Source organism: Glandiceps talaboti, chromosome 11 (genome assembly GCF_964340395.1).
Source record: "Glandiceps talaboti chromosome 11, keGlaTala1.1, whole genome shotgun sequence".
In the NCBI taxonomy this organism is placed as follows: Eukaryota; Metazoa; Hemichordata; class Enteropneusta; family Spengelidae; genus Glandiceps; species Glandiceps talaboti.
In genome coordinates, this window is record NC_135559.1 from 3,424,984 (window position 1) to 3,437,417 (window position 12,434).

General features: G+C 35.6%; 1 protein-coding gene across 1 annotated transcript in view; it reads right to left on the bottom strand.

Annotated features, from left to right (window-relative positions):
* LOC144442203 (glypican-6-like) overlaps positions 1–12,434 on the bottom strand; it is a 71,327-nt gene that overhangs the window by 39,318 nt on the left and 19,575 nt on the right. The window lies entirely within an intron of this gene.

Below are 12,434 nucleotides of genomic sequence, written 5' to 3' on the forward strand. Positions count from 1 at the left end.
CAGCACACCGTTAACCTTTTGCTTGTCAACCTTCCGGTATGCAAAGTGTCCCAATACAATAGACTTTGGTACTCAAATTACACAAAAAAAAGGTTCATTAATAACAGCATACAAGACAGGAAACGTTGAACTATTTCAACATTGCACATGTACATGTATGGAAAAACTTAAAGACAGGTCAGAAGAAATGAAAGCCCGACAAAGACAAATTTGGGTTTGCTTGAAGATTTGTTGAAGGGATACATTGTTGGGTCAAGGCTTCTATGATTACACAAGTCTACCTAGTGATGTGAGGAGAACAAAGAAAGGCCATTTTCTTGGTAATTCAAAACTATACCTACTCTACTTAAAGGACGGAATATCAACAATTTCTAGTCACCCATCCATGCTGTGATACGCTCCTCTGCTTTCACTTAACTAACCTCTCCCACAATTCAGTTGTCTTCTCATTTTTCAAACTCAAATAATGATTATATGACATTCCTCAAGACTTCAACTTACTTTTCTTCATTTTTGAAAAATATGACTTAGAATGGCTGAATTACTCATCTTGCTTCAATTTTCATTTTTTGTTTTGAATTTTTTTTTGAATTTTGTAAAATTTGCAGTGCACCACTGTGCTGGACAGACAATGTAACATTTGAGCTGACCTTGCCAGTCATGAAACGATATTTTTCAAATGTAAATATCATAATGACTGTCCATTTTTGTAAGCTATTTTTCTGACTTGGCAGTCTTGAAAAATGAGATTTTCATCTTTAAGTAATACACTGTGCTTTCTTTCATGGCATAATGACTTGTCTATATTTGCATCACTTTGTTCTACCTTTTGTCAGATTTGAAAAATGAGATTTTATTATTTTGAGAAAATCCTTTTAATGTTCTCTTTTTTCAGATATAATGACTGTCCATATTTTTAGGACACCAATTTGTATTTGATGGTCTTGAAAAATGGGACTTTGTCTGTCTTGAAAATGGGATTTTTGTATTTTAATGCACTATCTTTCATGACATTAATGGCTGTCCATAATTTGAGGACACAACATGTATTTGCTGGTCTTGAAAAATTATAGACTTTTGTCCTTAATGTATTTTTTTTCATAACATTAATGACTGTCCCTATTTTGAAGACACTGGTCTTGAAAAATGAGAGATTTTCATCTCTCCAAAGAAGTGCAGCTGTTGACATAGCAACAATACATTTGTACCACACCTGTAGATAAGGTCTTTATTCACATATTTACATCAAATCAAATCATATTAACTTAGACTGACCATACCATTATCAACACAGATTTTACCAGGTTTGTGAGTCATATATTCCCCCACAAAAAACCTTCACCTTTCCAAGAAGGCTTTCGTTACATACATTTATGTCAGTCAATAACTCATACATCCTTTCACAATTTGTTGAATTTTTATCAAAATTTAGGAATTTGTTCCAACCACTTACATAAAATAATTTATCTGCTGTTATTAAAGGCCAGGGTTTCAAATCCAGGTTCTCACATTAGTGTTAAACTGTAACCATAATTACATTCATTTTATTCTGGACCAATTTTTGCAATAGTTTTGCCAGAAAACTTTTTTTTACATTTAAATTTTTACCCTTCTCTGAATTGGGAGCTGTTTCACACAGAAGGGTATACACACTCAACACTGAAGACTATTAAGCGTGCAACTTGAATACATTATTTCTGCTGACTCCCATGATGCAATAGTACATAGAAAAGATACCCTATAAAAAGCACAAGATCAACTTGATGTTTTTCCGAAATCGCAACTAATTGTAGGTGATGTAACATCATGAAATGACTCTCCAATACCCATAGTTTATGAAAATGTCTGTTTTAATGACATCAATTGGTGTACTAAAGAATTTACAGGTTAGGTTATCACTTGTGTATTCACATACAGAACCACAAAGTGAGATTCTACGCCTGTCGAACATTACATAATACTCCAATCCCCACATGGAATGTTGAATCAAATCAAAGTCAATTCTCTCATCTTCACACGCACTAAAATCAATATGAACTGATTAAGTTGAATCAGTTTGAAACCACCTCAAGAGGAGGTTTTGAACCACTTCAAAGTAAATTAGTTTGAAATCTGGCAAAGGCAGAAGTATATGTAAATCGATTCAAATCCATTGCTCAGTTTTCTCTTTGAGACAAACACTGGTTTCGAACCGAATTGACTGAATTGATGAATCGGTTTTAAATCAAATCATGATAAAAGAACAGGACTACCGAAAGTTATGAAATTGCCAGCATTCCAATGCATTATGTCTACATCACTGCTATCTACAACATTCTGATACATATAGTTAATATAACATAAATAATGGTTTCCTCCTTCTTGTGATTGTAGCTACATATATTGCAGGACGACCTCTGACCCATCCTGTCAATAAATCTACTTTAAAGTGTTTCATTTGACATAAAGGTTGCAGTGGCAGTTTTTCAACCGTTCAGACAAGAAAATTACACATTTCACGGCAACGATGTTATCTCCATGAAAATGCAGATCATGCTATGAATTAACAAAATGTATCTGAGTTGGCAATTTCTGGTTTGAACAAGAGATAGGAAATCGAACATTTGTTGCCATTGATGATTTCAAATTGAAAAGTACGCATGCCAATAAAAACCAATAAACTGTCATGTTTACTGGGCTCACTAAAAAGACAAATTCTCAATGTCATGAACGATGCACTGCCTCTAAATTGAATGCTACACAGTAATTCTTAAGTAGATACAATCATTTCTCTGGTATTTTACCAGTTTCCCTGACAAAGTCGTACCAAAGTCATGTTACATTGTACCGGTTTCCCTACCAAAGTCGTGATACATGGTACTTAGTTTCCCTACAAAGTCATGGTACATGCTACCGGTTTCCCTACCATGGTACATGGTACTTAGTTTTCCTACCAAAGTCATGATACATAGAGTACCAGTTTCCCTACCAAAGTCATGGTACATGGTACCGGTTTCCCTACCATGGTACATGGTACTCAGTTTCCCTACCAAAGTCATGGTACATGCTACCGGTTTCAGTACATGGTACTTAGTTTTCCTACCAAAGTTGTGGTATGTGGTACTTAGTTTCCCTGCCAAAGTCATGATACATAGTACCAGTTTCCCTACCAAAGTTGTGGTATGCAAATTTTCCCCCTTTGTTGCTGGAATTCCTAAACTTTAGCAGAAACATTGACTACTTTCTGGCTTCGCACAAAAAACAAACTTATTTAAGATCACAAAGAGGAAAGTTTACAAAATTTTTAACTTTATCATTATTCATTCTCTTTGTGTAACCACGGTTACAATGCAGACATCCTTTAGTGCCCTTGAATCTACAGTACTAATGCCACTATAGTACAAACTTTTGTGATTCTGCAGTAACCGGAAATCATGGCACCAGCTTGGCACCCACTATTCATTGATTTGTTATTTTGCACTTTGGAATTTACAATACAAATCAACATCAAACTTCAAAGATATTTGGAAGTTCATGTCTGCAGATCACCTAGCAAAACTCAAATCACCAACCATGCACACATCCCACCCTTGTCTAATGCCGGACATGTTTCTCAAAACAGTCTGCATTTTTCTCATCAAGTCAGTTGTCTTATCAAACATTTATATATATCTGGAGACAGATTTGATTCCTATAGTCCACTGGATGTATACTACATCATCTACTCTACAGAGATGTTCAAATATTTTACACAAACATAAATTATCAGTAAAGCTTTATAAGCTGTTTAATATTTTGATCTTACTGATTCCCCTGTGGATAACATCAAGGACACTGATTGTGCTAATTCATTGAGGCTTGTATTCATTTTGTTTTTGGTAGTGGAATTTAGCTTCACGTTGTCAACAGTCCACCAAAATGACATCTATCCCGTCTCACAACAAAGGCTATTCATAGTTGAATTTAAACCCCACCAAAGCTTCCCCCACCCAACGAGACCCCCCCCCCCCCCCCAAGAAGACACATAATCCTTGCCTATCAAAGGAAATGGTGTACCTCTCCTCCCTTCCCACCCAAGGAAACAAATAACCACTTCATATTCATGGCGGGCACAACCCCCCTTCGATATACACACACATGGATATATAATAACCCCAGCCTCTTGGCCTATCCTAGGAATACGAGATTATACTGAACTCCCTATCCCAGGAATATGTGATTATCCTGCATTCCTTACCCCAGGAGACATCATTACTTTTCCAGCTGTACATTCTGCTAGACATATAATGCCATTAGCCATACAATAGAACAGAATACAGTAGGACATTACACATTTACACTGCTATCAAGGTTCTACTCAAATTCTGACATTTTTTATTCATAAAGCCACACCTTAGAAATCTCCTACAGCCAATGTATATTCCTAGTCCTTGATGCAATATCACCACTTTTGTAAGACTGTGAGATAGAACAACTTTAGATAATATCAACATCTTGGCGATTTTTTTATCAGATTCATGGAGATAAAAAAATGAACGAATAAACAAAAAATACCGCCAATGGCGTTGTAGCACAACTGTAGTTTTTAAAAATGTTTATCCATATGCTAGTCTATGTTGCTATGGGCGTGGTCTTGTTGCTAGGAAAATTTACATACATTTTTTGAATGTTTATTCAATTGTCTATTAAACCCTGTTGTTATCTTTGTGAAATACACCACCGTTTGGCTGTTGCTATGGGCGTGGTCATGGTTACTAGGGTATTTGCATACATTTTTTGAATGTTTATTCATCTGTCTTTCTATTCCTGTTGTTATCTTTGCAATATACGTGATTATTTGGCTGTTGTTATGGGCGTGGTCTTGTTGCTATGCAAATTTACATACATTTTTTGGATGTTTATTCAATTATCTATTAAACCCTATTGTTATCTTTGTGAAATACACCACCGTTTGGCTGTTGCTATGGGCGTGGTCATGGTTGCTAGGGTATTTGCATACATTTTTTGAATGTTTACTCACTTGCTTACCAGATGTTGTTATTTGACCAAAATATACTGCCATTTGGTTGTTGCTAAAGGGTGTGGTCATGGTTGCTAGGGCCAATTTTGTCAAAATGTTTTTAAGAAAATCTGCAGAATAACAGTTTCAGAAACATCTTGCCAAGTTTCAGACTAATTGACCAAGTACTTTTTGAGATATAAGTTTTTGACCAAAATGGAACATTTTTACACCTAATTTGCATATCACTCATGGAATCATGGTATGCTTAATATTTCTTCGTCCATACATCCCTAGATACATTCCCATTAAATTTCAGCCCAATCTGCTCAGTAGTTTTAGAATTATAGATTTTTAACCAAAAAGACACATTTTTAGCCCTAATTTGCATATCACTGATGGAATCATCCCGTCATGAACAAATCTTACTTTACACCCCCTTAAGAATGTTCCCACCAAATTTCGCACCAATCTGCCCAGTAGTTTCTGAGTTTAAGTTTTTTGACCAAAAATCACATTTTTTGACCCAAATCACACACCTGTGATGCGATCATTTTGATTTGAACAATTTCCCAACTAGACACCCAAAGTAATGGACCCACCAAATATCGTGGCAATCGGTTCAGCGGTTTTTGACTTTAAGTTGTTTACACACACACACACACACACACATCCACACACACAGACAGACAGACGCCGGGCGATCCCTATAGCACTACTGAACAAGTTCAGTTGTGCTAAAAATCATTGCATTGCATTGCAAAATCATTGCATGCAAAAATTCTGACATCCTACAGTTAAAATTGCAACCATTTCTTTGTCGCCATGGAGACCAATCACTCTCATCTCATTTTACCAAGTGCCCTCAGCCTCAACATCCCATTTTCTGTCTCACAATGATAGAACCATACATAAAATCACAACAAAATCTACAAACATCAGGCTGTAAATTCATAGCAAGTATTGCAGTTACATCCACACTTATCTGTACATAGGTGTACACACACACACACACAAACACACACACACACACACACACACACACACACACATATATACACACTGACACATATACATACATCATTCCACCCTTTCACTTGCTTTGAATTGCAAATCACCCAGGTACCATTACACTTTCTCCTGAAACCAATATTCAAAATGGCTGTCAGTCTTGCAGACATTTCAATTGTGCTTGCTAATAGCCAATAAAGCTTGGTATGCTGAATGCACCCCTTTGTGGAGGCCTCATAAACTTGTTTTAATCACTTCACAAACTGGGTATAAAATGTTTATGTTCTCCTGACAATGTGAAAGCCTTCAATCTGTCCTTAGTTCACCTTGATATCGGCAAATAAATTGTAGAATTGTCCTGACAGTGTAACCACTCTTTTGTAATTGGCACTACTGTAATAATGTTTATATACCTACACAAGTCATACTACTCTCTCCTAGTTTCATCACATAATGGCTTCCTTGTATTTCAAAACAGTGTTTTAATAACTAAACAGTGCTATTTAATGAAAAATTAATTTATACTCAGCATCAAATTACTTTCCTAATATTTTCCTAGAATTGTACAGTAGGTATTTTCACTTACTTATTCATAACATTCAGAAAGTCTACATTAAAATGCATGGTGTTCAAATATTCTCATAACATATTCTAATTTTTCACAATTTTTGTGATTGCATATGAAAATTTAGTGATAAATAGTTCACAGAGTATATGTCGCATTCTACTCACATTTTGTCCACATATTTTAGGTTTTTGTGTCGAAAAATGACAAATATAATGTTGAATTTTCTAGATAGTACAATCATTCATTTTTACAGCATCACTGTCAAAGTCTGTTTACCGATTCCGAACCACGTTATTCAATTTTCTAACCATTTTGGCTTATTGTCAAAACCTATTACAATCTGTCGTACACAGAATCTTAAAGTCTGACAAGTAATAGACGTTATAGCCTTCACACATAAATTGTTGTGCTACACACGCTGTACTTGGTACAAATTGAAACAAATGTCACCTCATCAACTGAATTTCTATCCTATTCTATTCCGTTTCCATCTCAATTCAGACACTGATATTGATCCGCTGTTTAGAACTATCTTTACAAAGTGATCCTAAATGAAATATTTTCAGCAATGGTAGACATAAAACCACATATGTAGCTTCCATTTATTTGGAATAGAGATACATGTATCTGAATGAAACTATAAGTAATATCATGTACGACAGTTACAAATGAAATCTACTAACTAAAGTCCCTGTTAGAAAGAGTTCTCTTCTTCAAAACAACAGACCATATTTATCGAAGATAAAAATGTCAATTTTACCAAATGTTCACAATTTATAAATGGAACACAATTTTCAGATAGCATACAAGTACACACCAACCGACCTAATGAACAGTAAGTTGAATAGTTATAAAACCTAATTCACTCTTTTACATAGTGTTCAACATAAAACACCTCAACCAACTTCAATGCTGTCATTTGCTGTCAAAACCTCTCCTATCCTAGTGCCAACAGTTAGACTTATATCCTAAGTATTCACTTCCTGTGAACACAAAGATAACACCTGACCTGTGTGTTAGTTATAACCACTGACCTGTGTGTTAGTTATTACAACATTTTATAAATTATCACACAGTAACTCCTACACTATTGTTACTTCCCTTGCAGACAAAACAGTCAACAAAATCACCATGACCTTTCACCCTGCACACCTCGCACCTCTCTCACCAATGTTTGACCTCTGACCTCGTACTCTACCACTTCCCTCACCTGTTATTTGAACTTCCAATAATTGATAATCCCCCTCTCATAATTTGTTGCCTTACTGTTTATTCAACTGTTACAGGACAAAGGTCCCATTAGTCACCCATAGAAACACCATAGTTGGCCTGATTATTTTTGCTCAAGTTTGCGATACAATGGCTATATTTGATGACAATTGTGTAACTAAAGTCAACTTTAACACACCTGGAATATCTATGTTTCTCTGACTGTTTTCCTACAATCATAATTTTCCCAACATTAAAGCCCCATGTTTGAATCCCATGGTCTTGGCTTACTTCTCATCTTATCAGTAATCCCATTGGATTGACTAGGATTATTCATTTGTAGGACCAAGTTTTCTACTGCTCTGCCAAACACCCAAATTTCCATCCTAAACTGTTGTAGACGTTTGATACTGACACCCAGCTGACTTTTATCATTGTCATCTGTATAACTAGAACCGTATTTTCCTGACATGTGAAAATACACAAACGCCTCAAAACCAGCATCATTCCCACGATGGGATTTTTAGTTGGAAAGAGATGATGGCAAAATTGGCATGACACAACTCAAAAAAAATAAACCATTTTAAACGTGATATCAAAAAATAGTTATATCACAACTACATGACGTGACTAATTGTTTAAAAATCTTCAGAATAAAAATTTTAAAGTGTTCACTCATCCACAGCGTTCTCTGGAAGTAAGCCTGAATCCGATCTCATTAGTGACTTTGAATGTTTATTTGTTCAAAAGATCGTGACTAATTAAAACATTGCAATGGCCTCCTGCCAATTTGAAGGTAGCCACACATTTGCCACAAATTTTTTAGTCCTGCCAGCAAGAAGGAATACCAGTCCCTGACTTCCCAGCATGCTACTGTGCTGCCCACAACAGGAAGCTGACATTTTCACACCCAGAAGCCAGTCCCGATCTCCCTGGCTTCATCTGAATGGGCTGTTCCAAACAGCAAAAGAATACCACACAAATGATTCAATAGAATGTAAATCTAACAATGGAAAGTCTCATTTACCAAACAATAGAGACAAATCAGTCATTCTGTAAACCCAAATCAAATTAAACTAATAAATTAGATATTACTGAATCATTGACAAATACAATAGTATCTGAATGATTACAGATTTAATCTTTAATTACAATGTACACAAAATATTTCTGTATTCAGACAGAGATTTACTGTTTTCCCCCTTGGTTACTAAACTATTGACTTTATTAAAGATCCCATTTATTGGTAGTTATCTGAGATACAGAGAAATTTAAAATATATTAGTTTCATACAATGTTTATTATGTCATGCAAGTCACGGCTACTATTGAATAAACTAATCCTACTGACAAAAGGCCGCCGTGGCTCGTTGCTCATTTCTAACCAAAACAGTACAATTGAGGAATTACATTATTGTGCTAATATAACTCAGATGTTTGGGGAGATTGAAGAACAGGCAGAGTACAATGTATGCAAATGTATACAGTATCGCATAATTTCCATGGTTACGCTAATGAATTCAATCAAATTAAAGAACCTTTCTTGCCGTACTAAATTCTCTGTCATCTGACTTCCTTCGCATATTGGGTGTTTTCTAGGCAATGTTTTATCCAAATAATTCTTTGCAAAATGTATGAATTTGTGTGAGCCCTTATATTCACCTTTAAGCCTAAGGAGATACACATCACTTTTGCTTGCAAGCAGTCCATTTTCAGAGTGATATTTTTCAAAATGGCGCACATGATGATAAATGCATTCGAAACCATCAAACTTTGGAAACTTATACCGTCACCATATCCTAAATTATTATAATGTAAAATACTACATGTAATTCTGTCTTTCTAAGACCTACACGCCTTGAGGGACAAACATAAAATAATGCCACTTCTAGAAAACAGAGATGTGATGGATTTGCTGTCCACTTCAAATAAACGAGAAAGCTGTAAAAAGCAAAATGTCATGCACTAAAGCCTCAGTTCAAAGCAATACATGTATATGGTACACAAAATATATATCTCAGCCTACAGGAATTTAACCTCACATCAAATTTTAGTCAAAGGGTCAACATTAGTGTAAGTTACGACCATTATTTTTCTTTTCAGTTTAACCTGATGATACTGAGTAACGTTACTTTACTTCAACTAATAGATACAAAGTTTAACTATGTGTTTCTCCCTACCTTATACTCAAGGCTTACATTTCAAGAACTGTGTTACTCAATTATTTTGACTCTAAGCTTTGTTTTTCACTATCATAGGAGGTCTGTGAGTCTGCTTTGATAGGATTTGACAGTTGGACTATGAGTGGCCTAGATGTTCTGATTCCAAACCAACGGATAGACTCTAGACCAGACTGATTCCAAACAAACTAGAAAACTTTATCAACTGGAACGTTCTACTTGGAAATAGTACAGGGGAAAAGTGAACAGCCCCAAAAGTAAACAGCTTCATAAAAAGCCAGTTTCAATATGTTTGAAACAACACACTCTGTATCATAACATCCATAGAAAGGCAAAACTATTACTAAGTTTGTACAATACCTATTTTTGACAGTACTACTGGAATGCGAGAACACCACAAAGGGACCAAAAATTCACCATGTGTAAGAGTCTTTACTAGGTGTTCAGATGTTTGTGATCTAGCTTGCCTACAAGCATTGGCTTTCACTTGCCGTCTTACATCTAGCCTGTCTATAGGCATTGGCTTATGGAATGGTATTTACTCAGGAAAGTTTTCATACATCTAGCATGTCTACAGACATGGCATTCACCTAGCCTGTCCACAGGCATTGCCTTATGGCGTGGTATTTACCTAGGAAAGTTTTCATACATCTAGCATATGTCTACAGACAATGGCTTATGCTATGGCATTCACCTAGCCTGTCTATAGGCATTGGCTTATGGCGTGGCATTCACCTAGGAAAAGTTTTCATACATCTAGCCTGTCTACAGACAATGACTTAGAAATGGTGTTCCCCTTCTTACACTTAGTCTGACATTGGTTTGGATTCACATTTGCCTTCTTTGGTGACAGGCAAATCCAATTGGCAAGTACCAAATCCAACTAATGACTATAGGATGGGCAATACCAAATATAATTTACAATATTAACAATTTAGATGAGTTTTCTCAGTTTTTTACTCTGCCATATTACAATATCTGGACCCCATTGTTAATTTACTCTGCCATATTACAATATCTGTACCCCATTATTAATTTTATGCATTGAAATATATCAAAATTGGCAGTATCTGATCACTCGTGCTTGGAAAATTTTCATTATACATTATTGATGTTGACAGCAACAAAACAGCTGGCTTTGATGGAGACAGAGTGTCGTCTTACAACATGCAATGTCAAGTAGAATTTAATGACACCAAAACTTAGTATTCAATGAACTTAGATATTGGTGATGTGTTTATTACCTTCACTTGGACAAACTAGACTTTCTAATGACCCTACAAAGTACACAACACATAACTAATGAGGTATGAGTTCAGACAACATAGCTAAAATATGTATAAGGTACCTAGACTTAGAAATGACTGTCTGCAGCAAGGGATGTCTCTGCTAGACTGAAGAGTTTCAGAAGTAAGGAAATTGTCGTCCTGCCCTGGCCTGAAATCCCTGAATTCTAACTCCACTTATTCACTCTTCCCTGGAGTCTCCACAAAACCTCTCTCATACTTACAAAGTGCATAGTAGTGTTTCAATATGACCTTTACTAGAATCTACACCATCAGCTGTCTCTGTTAATTTTTCAGTTTCTTTTTAAGATGTCTTTAATGTCCTACAGGGTAGCATTATGTGGCGTCAAGATAGTCCTACAGGATAGCAATAGCAAATACCAAACGACATCCATCAAATCTAAACAGCAAGCATGACAATGACTGAGAGTCATTTCTTGATGGGTTTTAGAGTCATATACACTTAAAACTTAGAACGAGCCCTTTCCTACGATACAAACCTGTCAAAAAATGAGTAACTTAACCACTCCCCCCTCACCGAAACAACAAGACACAAACAAGCAAACTAATTCCACAAGTGACGTGACAGTTCCTGTATAAAGAAGTTCACCTTCCGGATGTGTCTCTCTTCTTCATGAAAACAAAAACTTGTCAATGATGAAACAACTACTTCAGGTTGTTCAGTCAGATAAGATAAGGAGAAAGGAAATGACATCATCAAATAGTTGAACATTTCTGAGATTTGTGTTGAAGTCAACAAATAACAACAAATACAGCACAATGGGAATTACAAGATTAATATAAATCCACTTGTCAATGTCCATGGTAAAGATGAATTCTCAATAACCAGAATTTTGTTAACGTATCAACATAGTCATAATAACTGTCACACAACGGAAGCCAGTTTCAGTTGAACCAAATCGCCATCTGGCTCCACAAATTTGTTTTCTAACATTGCTACATTTCATCATCTGGCACAATAATATTTATGTTACATTTTAATCCACTTACATGCCAGGAAAAATAAATGTTGTTACAATGTATATGATTTGGCAACAATCTGCAAAGCTATGGAATGATATTTTGTGGCACAGCAAATGTTGGTAAGATTTCTGTCACATTTTTACAAACTAGATTTTTGTTAAGTAAGATGATACAATGAAGCAAGGTAAGAAAGACTTGTTCAGATAGACATTTTATTTC